Source organism: Ailuropoda melanoleuca, chromosome 3, assembly GCF_002007445.2.
Source record: "Ailuropoda melanoleuca isolate Jingjing chromosome 3, ASM200744v2, whole genome shotgun sequence".
Lineage (NCBI taxonomy): Eukaryota > Metazoa > Chordata > Mammalia > Carnivora > Ursidae > Ailuropoda > Ailuropoda melanoleuca.
This window is the reverse complement of record NC_048220.1, coordinates 17,888,151-17,909,946: the sequence shown is the minus strand read 5'-3', so window position 1 is coordinate 17,909,946 and position 21,796 is coordinate 17,888,151. Positions and strand designations below refer to the sequence as shown.

At 35.2% G+C, this 21,796-nt stretch overlaps 1 long non-coding RNA gene across 1 annotated transcript in view; it reads left to right on the top strand.

Moving 5' to 3' along the window:
• The window catches only part of LOC117801460, a 165,693-nt gene that overhangs the window by 6,943 nt on the left and 136,954 nt on the right, over positions 1–21,796 (top strand). Inside the window, exon 2 of the long non-coding RNA XR_004624006.1 lies at positions 13,346–13,434. This is a non-coding gene — a long non-coding RNA (uncharacterized LOC117801460). The remainder of the gene's footprint in view (positions 1–13,345; positions 13,435–21,796) is intronic.

The window sequence follows — 21,796 nt, the reverse complement described above, 5'->3', positions numbered from 1 at the left end:
AGTACATAATTATTTTTATTACTTTCCTCTGGGCCCATTCCAAGCAATTTAATCTTCCTTTAAAGGTGGGCCAAAACTATTAGGTACAATATTCCAATTAAAAAAACAACAACAACAACAACTAATGATTGTAAAGGTAAAGACAGATTTTTACAGTACAAGTAACGTTTTTACTTAAAACTGGGCTTATCATATCAGACTTCAGACCTGGCCCTGAAAGTTAACTCTTGGGTTAGTCAAAAACTGTTTTTAATTTTTTAAGAAATTTTAACTGAAAGTATAATTCTTTTTCTACCAATTTCCAAAGACTTGAAATTCTATAATATAAATTAAAAATTTCATATTTATGAGGTCCATTAATTATTTTTCTAATTATAAAAGTAATATATATTTAATATAGAAGTCATAGGAAAAATAGAAGGGAAATATAATGCCATCATCCTCAAATAATATTTACCTTTTGGTTTTAAACAATTTTTTAATTTTTAGTAATTTTTAAAACTTACCAATAACATGAACATCTTTCTGTGTATATAAATATCTTGCAACTGCATGATTCCTAATGTCTTCATAATATTGCATCATTTGGATTTATCGTAAGTTACTGAATCTATCCCATTTTTTGAATGTTTAGTTTATTTCCTTCCTCTATAAATATAGCAAGCAATGCTGAATTGCTTTGTGCATATGTCTGTCTTCATAATTGATTATTTCCTCAGGATAAATTCCTAAAAGTGAAATTGCAAGGTATGTGTATTTTTAAAACTTTTGGCATACGTTGCAAAATTGATTTTCCAAGGCTTATATCAATGTATTCTATCAGCTTGTACTTGAGGACTTGTCTTCCACCACCCTTACAAATTCTGAGAAGGATCTTCTTATCTTTGTCAATCTGATTAGTAAAAAAATGGTTTAGTTTTCAATCATTGATTGCTGGTGAAGGTGAACTTGTTAAAATTTATTAATAATATAAATCATTCATATGTATATACATATACATATATGTATATCAGTTGCCTATTGATGTCTGTAGTAGGCTGTTGCTGTATCCTGAAAGTCTGGCTTCCATTCTCCTTGTTCTGGTAATAGCATACATATGTTTTTTTGTGGAGTATGGGAGTGACCTCTCTGTGCAGTTTTGAGGGATATAATATTCAAGAACCTTGCCTACCCCAGCCAAATTGATAGCACATTAACAAATGTGCCGTCTGGCTCTTCTGAGAGTTTTGAATTTTGAATGGTGTGATGCAAAGTCAGAAAATTAAAATTTATTTTGTGTCATTCTTGTATAAGAACTCTAGCAAATGTAATTTCTTTGTCAGTTTCTATAACCAATATAACCCNAAAACGCCCCCCCCCCCCCCCCCCCCCCGGCCCAGGATTGGCAGAGGCTTCAGCTGCATCCTCACTGTGAGTCTGCTTCCCCCTCTGCCCAGTCCTGCCTTTCCCATTTCCTTTTGGGTGTATCTCCTGAGCACTTCCCCAGCCAGCCTTCTCTATGCCATCTTCCACCTCTGTCTGCTTCCAGGGACCTGCCCATTTGTTCCAGTGACAACACGGAGGGAAAACTGTATAGTAGTTCGTGCTACCAAAACCCTTTGGAACTACTTCTCTTATCCTTTCTGCATCTGGTTCTTCCATTTTAAGTTAACCATAGATCATTCCTATGGCTTGCAACCAACAAACAGTATTTATACAACGTTCTTTGCCATTTTTTGTCTTTTGCTTATCGATTTTAAGAGCTTTTCATGTACCACATGTATAAACCTTAAACTAAATTGGTTCTTTTCCATTTGTCAGTTGCATTGTAGTTTTGTGCACGTAGTGTCGACATTCAATTATTTAAAAAACGTATTCCTACCAAGTATTTCACTATTTTTCTTTGTTGTTTTTACCTGTGATGTAATGTTTAGACAGGTCTTTGCCATTACAAGCTCATGTACAAAAAATTAATATGTACATTTTTCGATTTTTGGTTTTATTTTTAATCCCCTAACTCATTTATTTTTGCTTTTGTATGAGACAATGATTTAACAATTTTCTACAAGTAATTTAACTGAGTATTTAGGCTCTAATGTACTTATATACTTTAACAGTATCCTCAAATTTCAATGTTTAAATAAGATTGACATACATCTTTTACTCAGACAGCAGTCCGGAAATGTTATGTCTCAAGCTCGCCACGCAGCTCTGCCATCTCATCAGGAAGGAGGCTCTCATCTCTGGGTCAGAGGCACTTGCTTCACTTCTTGCTTCTTTTCAGTCAGTGGGAAGGGGGAACTAGAGAGTAGGAAACAAGCAACTTCCTTAGCATCACACAACACATGCAATCACACACACACATGCATGCACGCTTGGATCCTGTTGACCAAGATTTAGGCACTTCACTATGCATAGCAGGTTGGGAAATATCTTTTACTGGGCATTCATGTGGACAGCCAAAACCTGTGGAATTCTGGTATTTTCTATGTTGAGGAGTCCCACCAGTGGGTAGAAACATGCATTTTAAAGGGTTTATTGCTGGTTATATATATGCATGTTATATGTGTGCATATATATGCATTATAAAAGGTTATAAAGCATCCTAATACTATTATTAAAATGTAGTTATGTTGAATGTGGAAACTGAAAATGTACCTAGCATGAAACATCAAGATTAATACATAGCTAACATTTTAAAAGGGTTTCCCCTTTTAAAATGGTGTGTGTGTGCACGCTGTGCACATGTTATAGCAATTCATATCTTTTCTTCCTCCTCCTTCACCATCTCTACCACCATATATTTGAATATTGTGCATTAATTAAGAAGAGGGTTTTGGTTTTTTTTAAACTAGATGATTTTAAGTCTCTGGATATGCTGCATGGTACTTCTTTAGTTCAGCTTTCAGATTCTTTCTGTGCAGGCTAGGTGAATATGAGCAGTGATGATAAAAAGGATACATTAGTATGATTGTTTAAGAGGATTTGCAATTTATGAAGTAAATTCACCAGGAAATATAATATTCTTGAAAAGGAATGACCTATAACTGATTTAGGAATGAATATTAAAGATCTAATACTGAAGAAGGAATCAGAAATTCTATTCTCATCTAAATACAAAATCTGTTCTTAGTACTGGTAATGATTGTGATGGTTTGGACACAGTTTTGTATTTGGTCTTTCTGTACTTTATTTTGGGATTATAAATGCCCAAATTTTAGAATTCATTCTATAAGCCTTTGACTCCTTGCCGACTAGAATAAGATACCCTTTGGAATAGTGTTGGTCCATGCGAACCATGGTTTTGATGCAGATAGTTTTGAATGCTTTGTTTTGTTTTTGCAGTTTTTATTATGACATGTAACGTGTGTGTGTGTATAGGGAAGCGTTTAAGACATATATGTACCTTTTAATAAAAATTACAAAGCAAATATCTGTATAAGCCACCATCGAAGTTATGAAACATAACATTACCTAGCCCCCAAAAGTCCCCAATATGCCCCTTCCAGCTCACAACCCTTTCATCCTACTTCCAGATAGACTGAGAGTCATTTCCTTGTTTTTTTATATGCATATATATCCCTAGACAGAATATAATTAGTTTCATACTGCAGGGTTTGTTTGTTTTTTTTTATCTTGCTTCATTTCAGCTTTTGTTTATACAGTTGATCCATGTTGTTGTATGTGTTATATTACCTTGTATTGGTATACCCCAACTGATGTAGCCATTCTACTGTTAGTGAATATCTTGGTGGTTTCCAGGTAGTTTTTGTTTTTGCTATTGTGAACATTGCTGTCATGAACAATTTAGTATACATGTCATGGTGAATATGTGTAAGTTTTTGTAGGTTCTATACTTAGGAGGATATTGCTGGTTCGTGGGGTATGTTCTTTACCTTTGGTAGATCATCATCTATCTATAGAAGGTGACAAACCATAGAGGACAAACTGTTGTCCAAGTAAAGTGGTTGTACCAAGAATGGTATTATTTTTAAGGTTCTTTAGCATCTCTTCAGGTATTTGCTAAGTTTCTTGAGTGAGGAAAACAAACGTTTTAGTGTTGTATTTTATTATAAAAGTTAAAATACCATGTAGAAAGGATGGAAACCAATTCTTTTGCAGGCATTAGTTTAAAAAGGTATCTCAATGGATGATATATATCAAAATACAATTTAAAAATACATTATGTGTCATATATGTTATATTAATATTACTATTATTGTTAATGTAATAATATTGTTAATGTAATAATGTAATATTGTTAATGTAATGATATTGGTTGGGTATATGATAGTTTATTTAACCAGGCAGACTAATTTAATTGATAGATAATTACGTCATGCACGTCAGTTTTTAATATTACCAATGATGGATCCGTAAATGCATTGGAATATATATACCTTGTAAAATATTTGAGAGCTTATTCACTGGGTACATGTATAATTACAGAATTACAGTTCATGGTGTATAAGCATTTTAAATTTTGATGTATACTGCAAAATTGCCCTCTAAAAAGCTGTGTCAGTTTACCTTTTAATCAATGACTATTTGACAGCATTGTATATTGTCCGAATACTTTGTTTGCTGTTCAAATAGTTGAAAATATAATTTGGTTTACATTTAGTTGATTATGAGTGAAGTTGAGCATGATTCCATTTGTTTTCCTTTTTCTATCAACTGCCTGTTAATATCCTTTGCCTATTTTTCTGTTGGATAGTTGCATTTTTTCCCTTAGTATAGTAATTTGTAAAACTTATTACAAATGAAAGAAATTAACATTTTAGTCTATTATGTGTTGCAAATACTTTTCCTATTTTGTGGTTAATTTTTATACTTTATAACTTTTTTGTACGTAGGTTTTAATTTTACTTATGATTTTCATGTTGTAGGTAACTTGCAAATTGCTTAGAAGCCTATTTCATATGTTGTCATTTGCTTTGTAAATTTATAATGACAGCTAAATGTAACTCACAAATAGCTCAGCCTTTTTTTTCTTTTTTGCAAAGATGTATGTGTGAACATCCTTCTAGGAACCACTATAGATCGTGAATATGATGAAGCTAATCAGTTTTGATCGTCAAACAAAAATGTGGTTAACATTTAAATGACTACTATTTCCTTCTTCCTTCAGTGGCCCTAAAAGTCAGTGGGTAGGAAAGTAATATTAGTAAAGGACAGTATCTTGTTAGACATGAAGTATGTACCGTAAAAAGTTAGAGAATATCTTCTCTCCAACCTTCCTTTAATTTCACGTGCTCACTTCATCTGAAACACCGTATCAAATACTGTCAGAAGTTCCAGCATCTCTTATAACAAATTATTCATGGATAAACTTTGGCTTGTAATAAATGAAATGAAATTGATTTGTATGGACTTTATATTTGCCTTAGAAAACCTATAATAGATATTTTAATAGAGTATTTAAAAGATAATAGATATATGAAGATCCTCAAAACACTTAAGGACATCCAAATGAGATATTATTTGCATATATAGAAATAATCTATGTGACCCTAGCTTAGACTCAGTTCTAAGCTAGAAGGATTTCTGGTTCAATCCAAATTAAACTAAGAGATTGAACAAGTTCAAATAAACAGTAACACTTATTAAGTAGTGGGGAGCAACCAGCCATGCAAGACATTGTTAGCTTATGTTCTTGTTTCACATATATTTTAAAGCTTTTTTATAAATTACTTTGTAAAATTAGCTAGTATGACATCAAATCTTATCTTTGGCTTTTGTTCAGTAGGCTAGGAACTCAAAGCCACCAGAGAGATCCTAGCTGGAACCATGAGATTCCATATTGCCTCAAACTAATCTTGCTTTCTCCAGAGTTCTGCAGCTCAGGCCTATATAATAGAAGCATCAGGCCAATTTAGACTGGACGTCATACTTTTGGTTTTAGTAGTTAAGAATGTTTCATATTGGACTGAGGGAATTGTAACTATCCCAGGTCCATCATTTAAAGATAACCAAGGTTTTCTAAAGGATTCTGAATATCACAAAGCTTATTGTTTTCAATAAATGCATCTTGTTAAATATTTAACTAAATGTTATTTAGTTTATAGCCTTGCAAAACTTTATCAAGAGTTTTTCTTTTTAAACTGCATCTTAATTTTTACTTAAACACTTTGCATTTATAGTGCTGTGAAAAAACTACTTATTTGGCTCCAATTCTAGAAATTAAATAAAACTATAATACCAGTTAGATCATATATTAAAAATGTTGCAAACATGTTTAAGTATCTTTGTTTAAAATGTGTGTTTTTCATTAAATTCTGGGATAACTCTAAAAAAACATTTGGACTGTAATATTAAAAGTTGAACACTAAATTGTGCCTCCACTAAAGAAAACGTTAAGAGTCAGTTAATAAGTTAGTTAGAAGGTAAATTTATCAGTTACTGGACCCTATCAGAAATAAACCGTCTCAATATTAGAAATTTCAAAGTAGCTGAAAATAGTTTTTTAAATGTTAGGATATTAAACTGCCTTTAGAAATCTCTCTTTATATATTATTTCCTCTGCTTTTTAAGAGAATACTGAAAATAATACTTTTCTGGCTCAGGTCAATTTTCGGAATGATAAAGCTATCATAACATGCTGAAGGTGGTAGCTATAGATACCAAGTTTAGATTTATTGAGAGACAATTCTCCATGGATCCTTCGTGTTTCTACATATCCTGCAAACAGAGACATTGCCTTTGTGGCAGACTTTTTTTTTTTTTTTTTTAATGTTTGCATAGCAACCAGCCTTTGAAGATTGAGATAATGTCTCCCTGGGAGCAGAGAGCAGGTATACTCACTGCCCATTATAGAAGGTTCAGGTTCCTTAAGCTCAGGTTCCCTAAATTCCTCTCTTGTAACATAGCCACTGTATGTTCAGGTTTTACATGGCTCTCTTCATGTTGCCTTGTGGGAATTGGGGCTTAGAGAACTGATGCAAATGCTGATTATCTCTGACTGCTATTCATGTGAAATGTGCCTTTTCTTTCTGACCCTAGGATCTCATGTCTTTTGCCACCATTCACGAAACTATAGCAGGCTAAACTGTTAGCTTGCAAATAGGGTAAAATTCTCAGGATCTTCACAAGTCTTGACAAGATGATATAGAATAGGGATCAGTAAATTTTTTCTGTAAAGATATAATATATCTGTTACATATGCTTCTTTGATTTGTGTGTGTGTGTGTGTGTGTGCACATGATCCTAAGAAATATAAAAACCATTCATAGTTTGCAGGCCATACCAAAACAGTCTTTGCCTTCTATCACCAAGGGGCCATATATTGCTGATGTAGGGCCCTGCTGGGCCTCTGATGTTGAACACGGGATTAAATGGCTCTTCTGCTTTCCTAGCAAGCTCCTCAGAACCTTTCTCAAAATTATTATGGGTTACTTTTCACACATTTTTTAAAATGACTGATGATAAAATGAAGCTTGTGCTACTGCATATCTGCTGGGAAATAAAATATGCAAAATTAATTAGATAATTAAAAGAAAAAGCTGTGTCTTTCCTAAGTGCTTTTTCTGGAACATTTTCATCCTCACTCTCACTCTTGGCAATCAGTTGATTTGTGAGCCTAGTAGCTCTGATTTATTTGATATTAACAGTCATTGACATGCATCTTGTCCCTTCTATGACACAGTGCTCACAGTAAAAATTTACTTTGTTTTTGGGAGGGTTTATTCTTAAAATGTGTACTCTATTCCTCTGAAAGCAGTCATACTTTTACGCGTGAGGTTCTTAACATTTTGTGTGAACAGAATTTCTCTAAGCATATGAAACATTGGGTCTAAATCGGTCATCTAGTATTGATATGTAAGACAATTTTAATCAACCTTCCTTCTAGGACAACTTAAAAAGCTATTTAAGAATTAAAAAAGCATGTGGGCATCTCACAGTTAACAATAATGAATTACCAGGCTAGGACCTGGGGGAGGGATGAGAACTAGGGAAATGGCTAAGTAGTGGGGTGCTTTTACCCTACAGACAGAAATGAAGTGTCTGGCCCATGGTTTTGCAGCCTAAAATAAGCACTTAAAGGCATAGAGATGAGAATCCAGGGCCCACCAAGCAGGGACAGTGGTGAACTACTTGTTCATCATCAGGCTAGGAACCAAGCATTACAGCTTAGAAAGAAAGGAGAACTAGAAAGGAGATAAGCATTTTGAGGGACTACCACCAGCTTTAAAAATCATCTGTCTGTGGTCATTTGGAGGTGATCCTGGATTGCCAGTATTCCCAGGAATTTGGAGTAATTAATTGTAAATCTCTTGAGGAAGATAACAGCATCCTAGGCCTTAAGTTATTTTTACCAATTTTACCAATTTTGCGTGAGGGAGCAAGACAACAGGATAAAAAAAATGTGTTATAAAAAAGCAATAGAAACAGTAGAAGAGCTACATAGGGACTTTTACATATTGGGGTTAACATGCTCTATTTATCCAATTATACTTACTATTTTTCATGAGGTTAAAATATTAAAAATTTATAGGAGTGCCTGGGTCAATTAGTTAATATAGAGAGCAAAATAAAAAAATCCAAATGAAGGCTGAAAGGAGATACAAGATAAATAGAAAGCACTACATAAAGCACAAATATGTCATTAATTGCATTAAATGTAGAGGAGCTAAATTAAAAGACACACTCAATGTTGTACTATTTACAAACATGATATTTAAAATGTGAGGATGCAAAAAGAATAAAAAGATAGAAAAAAATGCAAACACCAAAGGGATGCTAAGGTAGTGGTAAAAATATTAGCGAAAGGACAGTTTAAGGTAAAAGGCATTATTAGAAATAAAATGTATGCTTCACAATTTAAGCATTTTAATCCACCATGAAGATATAAAATATTTATGTATAATTATGTAGCATCAAAATATATGAAGCATGAATTGATGTAACTAAACTAAAATTCAAAATCAGAAAATTTTAACACACCTCTCTCAGAACAGATTTAAAAATTGTGTGTGTATATGTGATCTCCAAGAGTATAGAAGATGTGAACAAGATTAGCCAACTTGGCTTGACAATAGATCACTATACTGGCAGGAAAATTCTAGTCGAGCTTCTACCAAACATTTAAGGATGTGATATGTCAATCTTACACAAGATCTTTCAGAGAAGACAAAAAGAGGAAACATCAACGTGTTTTCTGAGACCAGAGTAATCTTGATACTCACACCTTACAAGCAGATAATGAGAAAGGAAATAAAGACCTACTTCACACATAGATAATATATCAATATTAATGCAAAGGATTATGCATGATGACCAAACTGGGTTTATTTCATGAATTAAATATTGAGTTAATACTAGAAATGCAATCAGTATAAATAACCAAATTAATAGAATAAAGGAGAATAATTAATTGTATCATAAACTCAATAAATACAGAAAACGTGTTTGATAAAATTCAACATCTCTTTGTGAATAAAGCACTTTGTACACTAGAAGTAAAAGGAACTTCTTTCATATGATAAAACATTAGTAAAAAGCCTATGTTAAACATTATATTTAAAATATTGAAAGCTTCCCTTTTGAGATAGGAAACAAAATAAAAATATCACATATTTTTACTATGTTGAGTGTCAAATAGTTTTATGTCAAATACTTTTATGTTAAATACTCTTATTCAACATTATATTGGAATTCTAGCCAGTAAAACAAATAAGTAAAATGAATGAATGAATGAATGAATAAGTACTTGAAAAGAAGAACTAAAACTATCATTGTTCATAGTCAATATGCATGTGATTGTAGAAAATCCATGAGGATCTACAGATAAAGTATAAGAAATATGGGTGAGTTTAGCAACTTTGCTAGATATACACTCAAGATACTGCATTTTTATATACTGGCAAAAAATCAGAAAAAATAATTTTTAAAAATGTTAATATTTAAGGGGTGCCTGGGTGGTTCAGTTGTTTAAGTGTCGGTCTCTTGGTTTCAGCTCAGGTCATGATCTCGGGGTCAGGGAATCGAGCATTGGGTTGTACACTCAGCAAGGAGTCCGCTTGAGATTCTCTATCCTCCCCATCTTCCCCTCCTTCCACCTCCCTGCCACTCTCACGCTTGCTTGCTCGCTAATTCTCTCTCTCAGATAAATAAATAAGATCAAAATAAAATAAAATAGTTACTGTTTAAAATATCATTAAAAAGAACCATGGATTAGATCTAACTAAAGATGTGCAAGCCCACCACGCAGGAAACAATCATGTTTTATTAGAGCCATTAAAGCAGTCCTACAGAAGGGTATATTATGCCCATAGACTGGAAGACTACAATGTTATAAAAAAGTTATTTCTTCCTGAATTGATCTATTGGTTCAGTATAACTCCAATAAGAATCCTAATCAGCTTTGTTTTAGGGGAGACTTAAGTGGGGAGTAGTACAAGTGACAAGCTGACTCTAAAATACATACAGAAATGCAAAAGGTTAAGAATAGCCAAAACACACATGAAGAAAAAGGTGGAGGGACTTGTGTAGTTGATATTTTGACTTATGAGAAAATTATTGTAATTAAGGCTACCATGTGTTAGCACAACATAAACCTATGAAATAGAATAGAGATCCCAGACACCCACACACATGTGCACCTCATTTACAAAAAAACATGCCACTGCAGTGTCGTGGAGGAAGATGGGTCTTCTCATATGGTACCGCACAAGTGAATTTTCACATAGAAAAGAAAATAGATGATTCTTTCCTTACATTTTACACAAAAATCAACTCAGTGGGATATTACATCTAAATGTATGAGCCATAACAATTCTTCCAGAAAATAATAACGGAGAATATTTTTATGAACTTACGATAGGGACTGATTTCTTAAACATCACACACACACACACAGCCCTAATTGTAAAGGCAAAGTTTGGTAAGACTACATTAAAATTAAGAGCTTCTGTTCAAAATAGACTATTAAGAGAGTGAAAAGTCAAGACAAACTGGGAGAATGTATTTGCAACACGACAGGTTTTATTCAGATACACAGAGCATCTCCATACAAATCAATACGAAAATGCTATAACAACACAGTAGAAAAGTGGGTAAAAGACTTGAACAAAGAGGTATCCAAATAGTCAGTAAACTACCAGTACTTAATTTCTATAGTAATGATGTTAATTTCAATTAAAATCAAAATGAAATTCCTGAAAACCTAACTAGATAGGCACACTTAAGAAGGCAGCTAATGTCGAGTCTTGGTGAAGACGTAGAGCAAAAGAAACTCTTTTTCCATTGCTGGGAGGAATATAGACTGTTATACCCACTTGGAAACCAGGTTGACAGTATTTCCTAAAGTTGACCAGAATTATATTCTATCACCTATGATTCTCCTGCTAGGTACGTACCCAACAGAAATGCTTCCTCGTGAGTGTGAAGAGATACATGCAAGCATGTCCACAGCAGCATTATTCACAGTAGCCAAAAACTGGAAATAATTCACATGTCTATCCACAGTAGAATGAGTAAGTAACCTGTCACATATTCATACAATCAGATATTACACAGCAATGAAAATGAATGAGCTACAACTACCTGCAAGAACATTGATGGATCTCACAAATGTAGAGAGAAGCCAAACACAATACATGCGTACTTTGTGATTCCCAACATATAAAACACAAAAACAGGCAAAATTTTATATTTTAGGCATCCTCAAGTGGTAAGCCTATATGGAAATGTAAGGAACTGATTATCACTAAAGTCGGAACACTGGTTACCTTCAATGGGTGCATAGGGATTAATGATTGGAAAACAGTACAAGCGAGCATCTGGATTGCTAATAAAATTCTATTTCTTGAGTTGGGTGGTGGTTACACATAGTGTTTTGTGTACTTTTCTGTATATGTTATATTTCACTGAAAAGAGAAAAAAAAAAAGATTTTTAAAGCCATGGTTGGAAGAATAAGCGGTGAGCTATTGTAGGACTTCAAAAATTGGTTCTGATGTTACAAAAATGTTAAATGATTTTTATATTTTTTTCTGGACACTTTTGATTGCAAGCAATAGAAGCCTGACTCAAAATGGAATGAAATACTTAAGCTAATACTATAGAACTTCTAGTAGAAACTCTAGTGATTGATCCAGGCGCTCAGTATCAGTCATCTGTCACCAGCCAAGACACATAATAAATAAATATTTATTAAATGGAAATCAGGGCTCTTTCTCCAACTCTAGATTCTGTTTGTCTTTGTATGTTAACATGGTTTTTCTTCTATTGGTGAAAAATCCCTCCATGTGGTAATAAAATTGCCATAAGCCATTCCTGACATTGTCCTTACAGCCTGCAGTCACAAAAGAGGACTTCCTTCTGAAAGAATTCAGAATATGCCACCCTAAAATATGCCAATCTGGCATATGGATGATTTTGAGCTGAAGGCAGTTGAGAAAAAGACAGGAAAACTATCTGCACACGCCCCCTCCCTCCAACTAGGAAGGACGGAACAATTCTTAATCACTGGAGATAATTCTAGACTGTTAACCTGCACAGAGATGACACCAGAAGAATCTGTATAACAAACCTTACTGACTAGCCTTTGCCTTCTTAGTTTTCCCCATGTGTTTACCTTCCCACAGTTTGCTGCCTTTGGAAGCCTAAGACCCTTTTCCTTTGTCTTGTCACTTCTCCATCACAGATTTATTTCTCTTTTGTTAACATGCTATATAAGCCCAGTTTCCAACCACTCCTTTGAGTTAGTCATCACTGAGTTCTCCCATGTGTATGTGCAATGCACACATTAATAAACTTCCGGGTGTTTTTTCCTTATTAATCTGTCTCTTGTCAGTCTAATTTGCAGGCCCCCTGCTATTGAACCTAAGACGGTTTACTTCCTATTGACTGACAGAAACTTCTCAGGGAGGTCTCCACTCTGCCCTGGATTACTCTGAACTGGGTCATGTGCACACCATAAGGACTGGCTCTGGGTGGATAGGGGTAGATTCAACCTTCCAGGACCCAGAGGGATGGATGTTGGCAAACAAACTGAATGACTGCATCATGAAATCCTTTTCATAGTAACCATTTTGGTCTATAGCAGTGCTTTCAACTCACACTGCCTGCTGGCATCCCCTGATGAGCTTTTAAAAAATATTGAGGCAGAGACTCTAGACCAATTAAATCTGAATTTTTTCAATGTGTGTGTGGTGGGAGAAGAAGGCATTGATACACTTTTCTAAGCTCTCCAGATGATTTTAATGTGGTATTTCATGTTATGAACCTTGGGATTATTGTGTAAATCATTGAGGTAATAGTCAAGGCAGAAAAATAGAAAAAAAATTATAGATATTATTCTGTTGTCTCAGGTGAGTGCTACAGTTACTTAATATAAAAATTACTTTTATTCTTTTTAACTCATAGGTCATGATAACCTGTGATTCCAATTAAAGATTTTAAAAAAGAGAAGAGTTCAGCCCTTCAGGTACTGGTTTGCACTCCTTAAGCCAGAGGTAAATATAACACTTTTACAAGCTCTTGATCAACAAGATAATCAAAGTTAGGTTAGCTCTATTTGCACATGAAAAAGTAAAGTGGTTCACGTCCTGCTTTCAGCCTACAAGAAATGGATTCATTAGCATATCCTAGAAGAGCTATTGGTACACACTATTTCATCAGCAATATAGGTGGTAGATTGTTCTCTGAAAGGAATTATTTGAAAAATACTTAAAGTTTTCATACTATCCTGTTTGCTCATTGGTTATAACTGCATTTTAAATGCTATTTTTTCCCAAAAGCCAAAGCTACTCTTCTGGAAATACAAAGGGTCAGACTGTAATAATTCATCCAAGGCTATTATATTATAATCTTATAAATTCAATTTGAAAAAGGGCAGCAACCATTTCTGTGTTCTAATATCATGCTGATAGATAGATCCTAATATTGTACTAACAGATGCTAGTATTGTGCTAACCCAACATGTCTAGGCTTACCCTGTGTGAGTGGTAGTGACTGTTCTCTCTTCTAATGTTAGAATCACTATGCTTTTTAAGTAGCAGCATGGCACAGTGAAAAGTAACTTTTAGGATCAGATATACCTGGAATTAAATTCTGTCTGCCTTTTATCAACAATGTGGCCTTGGGCAGGTTAACTTCTTAGTGTCTCAGTTCCCTCTACTGTAAAATAAGGATAGGACCCATCATAGGCATTAGGAATGACAATTACCATCCTTCTACCATTTGCTTCAGAATTTTAAAAAAAATTATACAAGTAAAAAATGAGTAAATGTATTCTTTTTATACAAAAAAATAAAACATTACAGATAAGGAATTTAGACTCCAGAGACCACGAATATCAGTCTTGGTGCATACTGAGAGACTGAATAAACAAACCAACAAGGGCCAGACTATATGTATCAATAGAACTCTGATTCACAACCTCGGCAGCAAGCAGGCTCATAAGCCAAGCCACAAGCTCTGCAGCAACTGGTCCAAAAATCTCAGAGCTTGATCAATGACTGTCAGCCTGCAATGCAGGAGCAACCAGAGAAAGCCAAATATGTTCTCCAAACCAATCACATACGCCTCCTGACTTGTAGTTCGCCTGTCTCTAGCTTCCCATGCTGATGATTTCCAATCACAGCATATCTGAAGCTTGCTTTTTTTTTTCTTCTTCCCACTGTAACTCTTCTTCCCACCACTCTTCACCACTGCCTGCTGTTGAGTCTTTGCCAAACACCAGTGATGGTGGCTGACTCCCTTGCTACAGCGAGCTCTCACTAAATAGCCTCTGATTGTTCTCCTCTGGTGGTCTTTCTTTACTTCCACAATATCCTTCCAGTCCTTTTACTGTGAATTTGCAAATGGACATTTCTATTTATCATTAGGAAATATATTCCACTTTATGGATTTTTAAAAACAACAATATTTGGTTCTGTAACTTGACTTAAAAAAAAACATCCTGGAAATCTATCCCTTTTAGTTTATCCTTATTGTTTTCGGTGGAAGGTGGTAGTAATATTTATCCTGCCTTCTTGTAACACAGGTCTCTGGTGCTAACTGCTCTAGTGTTTTGTATGTGGTTTGCTTTCCTGTGCCTATCACAGAGGACTTTCTTTCCATCTTTGCACGGCCATCCCACCTCCCACTCCTCCCCAGGCTATTCCTCCTTTAACCCTCATCTTGGAGCTGCAATTGATTCTCCATGACCCTGACTGGTTGCCTTCCCTCATGGTTGCTAGTAACAGCCATTCTGGGGCCATTTCTTCCGCATGCAAGGTTAGGATATGCCTATGGGTAAAAAGACATTGGTCTCTGGCAGGTCTAGGTCCTGTGTATTGTCTGCTCAACTTCCTCATTACCCATGTGTGACAAACGCAAGTCTTAGTCATGCTAGATTCTTTCACCCTGAGTCGGTTGTCAAATTGTATGTAAGGAATTTCTTCCAATGGTTAAACATAGCCAACCTTAGAAACCAGTTTGTGAAGAAAGTAAAATTAAATGCTTCATTTATCCTTGCTTTCACCAAATAATTTGGATAAAACTTGTAGTCACCCAAATAATATCCTTCCCAGTGAATACCAAAACATTCAGAATTAATACATTGATAGTGGGGTCTTGGAAGAATTGCTTTTAAGGTTTGACAGTTCACATGGACTAGTAGGGCCTTTAGATCCAATATAAACAACTTAATGCATTTTACTGGTATATATGCCATGGGACCATATAGCTTTGTATTTGTTTCTTGATTCCTCGAGTTCAATGACCTTGGGCAAGTTTCCTAATTTCTCTGAGTCTGTTTTTGCATGTCTATGATGAAGATGAGATTTACTTGCATCTTACATTCCTTGGAGGAAAAACTTTTCCTCCACCCTCCTTATGTTCATTAACTGGGGACTTGTGAATTAAGCTGAAACAAGAGAGATTAGCAAGAGAAAAGTCAACTTTTATTCACCTACTTAGTGGGAGCAAAGAGAAAATGTGACTCTCCAAACAGCTGAAGACAGGGGTTTAAATACCTAACTTATTAAGGGGAAAGGAGAAGGGAGAAGAGGCTCTTATGGAAAGAACAGATGGGTTTCTAGAGGAGCAAATGGGAGATAACAAAGTCGGTGCTAAAATTTGTTTATGCAGGTGCATGTGGTCTTCTCAGCCCTCTTTCCAGCCAGTAAACCTCCCCTGAGAAGGGATTGATGGCAACCTCACTCCCAGAAGTCTCTGCCTTAAGCTAGATAAGAGAAGCTCCAAAAAGCCTTCTTCCTGTATCTGTTAAATCTCAGATGTCTTTGGTTTAAAATAATCTTCATACCAGCTCTGTGGGTCTGAGTGGATCCCCACAGATTGCTTTAAGAATAGTCAAGGTAAATTCGGTGAGGCTTTTAGCACAGCAATCCAAATAAAATTTGCAACTCATTATTGATATTTGAAAATTAGACTTTATGTCTCGCCACTGGTAGCACATGGGAAATTTGGGTGATTTTTAGTACAAATGTTGACCCTTTGCATAGCTCTCAGCTGGCTTGCTGAATTCCTGGGTCAGCATTCCTTGTATGCGGTTGCTGATTCATCACTTTTTGCTCATATTCAACCTAACTTTTCCAAATCAATTTCTTACTGATTGTTAAACTTGCCTTAGAATTCATTGCAATTGTCCTAAATAATTCGGGTGGCTCAAGAAAACAAACATCTTTTATGATTCTGTTTTCCCTAACTTCTTCCTGGCTTCCCATGGATGTTCGGGGATGCCACTCAAGGTGTTTTTGTTTTGTTTTGTTTTTGTTTGTCTGTAGGGTTTTTTGTTTGTTTTGTTTTAATATCCTCTTCATCTCATTTGGCTTCTTGTTCCTCGGAGGAGAAAAAGAAAAGTGGTATCTTTGTTTTTGTAATCCTCTCATGTAATCAGTCGTTTATAAATGCTTAGCATTTATGGGGCCACTATGGGTTGGTGGAAAAAATGCATCTTACCAATAGATATCTTTTTTGCCATTTGATAATATCATGGACTTTTACACAAGTTCCATGAAGCTGGAGTGAACAAAATCCTAATCTATTTAAGATAGGTCAGAAGATTTGCCTCTGAGGGTATATTGCTTATAGGAGATAAGTAACTTCTCTTCAAATTGGCTTAAAACGTATAATTTGCCAGTGTTACTTTCCGTTGCCTAAATTCCCCAGATAAATATTTGGTTTACTTTGCTTGGGAAAACATTACTCATAATAAAAATATCTTAGCTGTTCTGTATACAAATGCAGTGGAGTGTAAGCACGTATATTAACTCACTATGTTAAATCGGTAATTGCTATTTTATTGGTCAATAAATGTTTTATTTATTATGATATTAAGCAATTGGTATAAATATACTAATAGAATTATTTACTAATTTCTAAAGATATAGGCTGTATCTTGCTTAAGAAAATGCATTTATGACCAACACTTGAGTTGGTCATTGACATGGAACATTGTCCCTTTTTGTATTCACCACTGCCAAGAGGAGACATTTAATGCCATCCCTGAAAGCTAGTAAGTTTATATTTGTTGGGCCATCAGGAGAAGTGAATTCTAGAGCTAAGAACTCTTCACTGATTCTAGAGTCAGTTGGAGTAGAATGAGGTCAATATCCATTTACTTGAGCTCGTAGCCTGGCAAAATGCATAAGAAAGAACTAGTTTAGCAGCTATAGGAAATATGATTATTAACAAATAATCTCAATATATTCAATTAAACAAACCACTATGTTATTTTAAAACCAGTTATTTTCATTCAATTAAGTCTTTTCATACTTGAGAGTAGAATGGGAACTATGAAATGTCAGAATGGGCATCAGCTTTCGACTTGGGCTTTGTGGATGTGGAATGTGTGCCTGGCATCTGTTATAATACATGGGGTTCTAGAAGACCTCTTTCTTAGGTTTTCTTTATCACCCAAGGAAGAAGTTGAACCCTAAAATGTCACTTAAAATATTGCCAACCCAAATCAGAACATAATTTATAATAAAATGACAATAGCTCGGGTCAACAACCATAGTTTCTTGGGTAATTCAGGATAGGAACCACTCATTTTTCTAAATTGCCAAGATAATGGAGGGGTTATGGAGTCAATTAGCCTGAATTATTCCAGTGGTTAACTGTGCAATTCAAATAACTCGATAACTCTAACTCTATACTTCATCATTTTGAGGCTTATTGTAAAAAGTGGCATTTGTTCAGTTTTCAGATATGTTATTTAAAACAGAGGTGCCTTTTATTGAAAACTACCACTAATTAGTGATTGAGGCAAAATAGCATGTATTTCCTTCTGCCTGATGGGATCTTAAAGATCTTGATGATTATTTTTAATTATACCATTGTCTATGTAACCCGTAGCATCTTATTTTCTCCAGCTAACAGATGAATAGTCTGAAAATTAGTCCTCTTACCTGAACAGCTGGCCCTCTCAGGACTCACAGGGAGAAAGCTGAATGTTTACAAGACAGACAAATCAGGAAGGGGATTGACTTCTTTTTTATTTTATTTTATTTTATTTTATTTTATTTTATTTTATTTTATTTATTTGAGAGAGAGAGAGAGAACGTGAACAAGAGAGAGAACACCCATGCGTACAGCAGGGGGGAGGGGCAGAGAAAGAGAGAGGGGCAGAGAAAGAGAGAAAAGCAGACTCCTCACTGAGCAGGGAGCCCGATGTGGAACTTGATCCCAGGACCCCGTGATTATGACCTGAGCCGAAGGCAGATGCTTAACCAATTGAGCCACCCAGACACCCCGGAGCCTGACTTGTAAAAGACTGATGATCCATCATTTTAGTATAGAGGGTTCCATATAAAAGCTGCTCAACATGGATTCTAGAAAAAGCAGCTACTTGGCTTTGGAAGAGAGACCAGAAGTAACACCTGGATGGCCTGTCTCCATATGATAGTCATCCCTACTGACCTGCCATTCTAGGGCAGAGGGGATGCCAAGCTCCGGTAAGGGAGTTGGGTACTGCTAAGCTGGATTTTTACTTCTTATGGGGTGCTAGAGCAGAATGAGAACCAAGACTAAGGCAGAAGTTCAGCTAAACAAATTAGTGCCAGGGACACAGGACCAGGGTTGAATTCTGTCATCAGAGACATCAAGTAGCCACACAGAATTCCTGATTCTTCAGCTCCCCCAAATCTGCTTCTCTACCTCCCCCATTTTAATAACTGGTACCACTATCCACCATCCCTTAGGCCTCTATTACTTCTGTATTTCTCAACTCAAAAGTTCTGTTCTTTTCTGTCAGGATAAAACTTGATTACATATTAAAACTGTAGCTATAATCAACATAAAACTTATTTCATTTCCTTAAGGGCAAAAAGAACTTAGTTATACAAACATGGGACCCACTTCCACACTTTTCAGAAGATTGGAAATATTTGTTTTATGTCCTGAAGGTGAAAAGATGGGGAAGAGGAAAGGTACTCTTCCCCATGAACTGACTAGCATGTCCTTTTTTTTTTTTTTAAGTTTAAGTTATTTTTTAAGTTAAGTTATTTAAGTTATCTCTTTACCCAATGTGGGGCTTAAACTTACAACCCCGAGATCGCGTTACCTGTTCTACCAACTGAGCTAGCCAGGCAACGCTCGAGTGTCCCTTTTAATACTACATTTTAAAGGGAAAATATTCTACATTAAAACAGTCTAATTGTTCACATCCAGCAGGCAAATAACTGCTAGAAATCATTTTTCTGAAGGAAAGTACCATGTAATTCCCAAACAAAGGAAAAATAATGGGCTTTGTTCTCACTTCTTTTTCCCCCTTGTTTTTCAATTAATTGAACCTTCTAGGAGAAATATTAAATGATAATTTTACAGTTTAGTCACTTTTTATCATATGTGAAAAATGAGTCACTGATAAGATAAATAAATCTTCACCTTACTCTGGTTGAGCTAAGATGAAAGAGTGTTAAGAATTTGACACCATCACCATATGTGCTCCAAATGATACACATTCCTGATTTTCAAAACCACATAAGTATAGGTTTTTGCTCCCTGTACCACCAAGTTCCATTCCTAATTAAACACCAAGGCTTATCATCTTGCGATGACCATAGAGAAACTTTAAGGTTGGTGAATATCACTTTATTTTCAGAAAGAGTTAATGTGACTGAACATTATAGATGTCTCTTTAACAGCAGGCGTTGTGAGGAATACAGCTTCTTAATATATTTTGTTTCGGTATGGATTTTGATGAGACTCAGGAACTGTCCCCCTGAACATTTTTGCCAGTTCTTGGGGTAGCTACCACGAAGACGTAATCCCAGTACCTTGAAAATGTGGAGTCTATGTGAGTAGAGACTCTTGAATTTTTTTTAACCTTCAATTGTTTCCATGGACGTGTTTTTGAGAGGATACCACCAAAGAAGCAAAAGAGACATCCAGAATACATTAAACATTAAGAATGTTTATCTTTGAATGATTGTGTGATTGCAGGTACTCTTATGTTTCTGAATTTTTGTTTATTTGTTTTGCAAGAGTATATGTAGTATTTTATAAGCAGAAAAATAAACACCAGTTTTTAAAGTGATGAACAAGATCTTATAGTGCTTTTTCACAATAGTGTGCTCAAAGAATATTTGTTAAGTGAATGAGTACATTTTTCAAATTCTCAAACTTTTCTCATTTAAAAACATTAAGGCCATTTATTTTGGGTCAGAAAATCTCCCCAAATTTCTGCTAGAGGAGGTATTCTGCTTACTTTATCTTCAGCTTTTGAAAACCACTGACCAGAAAATGAAGAGCTTGTTAAATTCTTTGGATGTTACATTGTATCCAAAAGATAAAGTAGGTGAATTTGTTTTATCTCCTCTCATTTTTAGAACATTCTCTAAACAGACACCATTGGTGTGTTGGACAAAGTCATAGTTTGAGTGTCATGAAAACTTGAACTGAATACACAATTGGCCAACTTCTTCCAACCCATCTTGATCAAATAGATTAGAGAAGAGAATGTAAAAAATGTCTAAGTTGTAGGACATAAAGATTGGTAAATGTGATGAAAACCAACGTTAAGTTACTTCAACAATTTGACCTTGATCCTGGGGTAAAAGATTTCAAAACATAGTCTGAAAGTTTAGGTTAGTTGGCTGGACTGTGAGGGCTGATGAGTCCAGTGTTCCAACTTTAGACAGTTCATTCACTTTCTTTATTTCTTTAGCAAGGGACTGTGTAGCAAGCTGGTCGAACTTCCTACATAGATGTGCCACAGTCTTAAGGAAAACATATAATAAGGGGGCGCCTGGGTGGCACAGCGGTTAAGCGTCTGCCTTCAGCTCAGGGCGTGATCCCGGTGTTATGGGATCAAGCCCCACATCAGGCGCCTCCGCTATGAGCCTGCTTCTTCCTCTCCCACTCCCCCTGCTTGTGTTCCCTCTCTCGCTGGCTGTCTCTATCTCTGTCGAATAAATAAATAAAATCTTTAAAAAAAAAATTTAAAAAACGGAAAACATATAATAGGAATACAGCAGCAGCATCAGAAAACAATTCAAAATATGAGCTTTAAAAATAGTGGGTGGGGAGTGTTTTCACATCATTATTGGGGCGGAGACAGAGAGGGGTGATAGTAGTTGTGGGTAAAATTCTCTACTGAATAGATTTGTGCTACTGAGACATTTAGACTCCCTTTGAAGAGGTAACACACATACGTAGCAAATTAAGTAATACCATATGTCATTTTCCTTTTGTAAGTTACCCAGTTCTCTTTTGTGCCATATCTTATAGGTACAACTGGATGGAAAAAAAGCTAGTGGAACTAACTTCCCTATTTAAAAAAAAATCCTGAGCTTATTTTATTTCTAAATAAACACTACTGAAATCATTTATTAATCACATAGAAATTCTGAGATTTATCTTACTCTC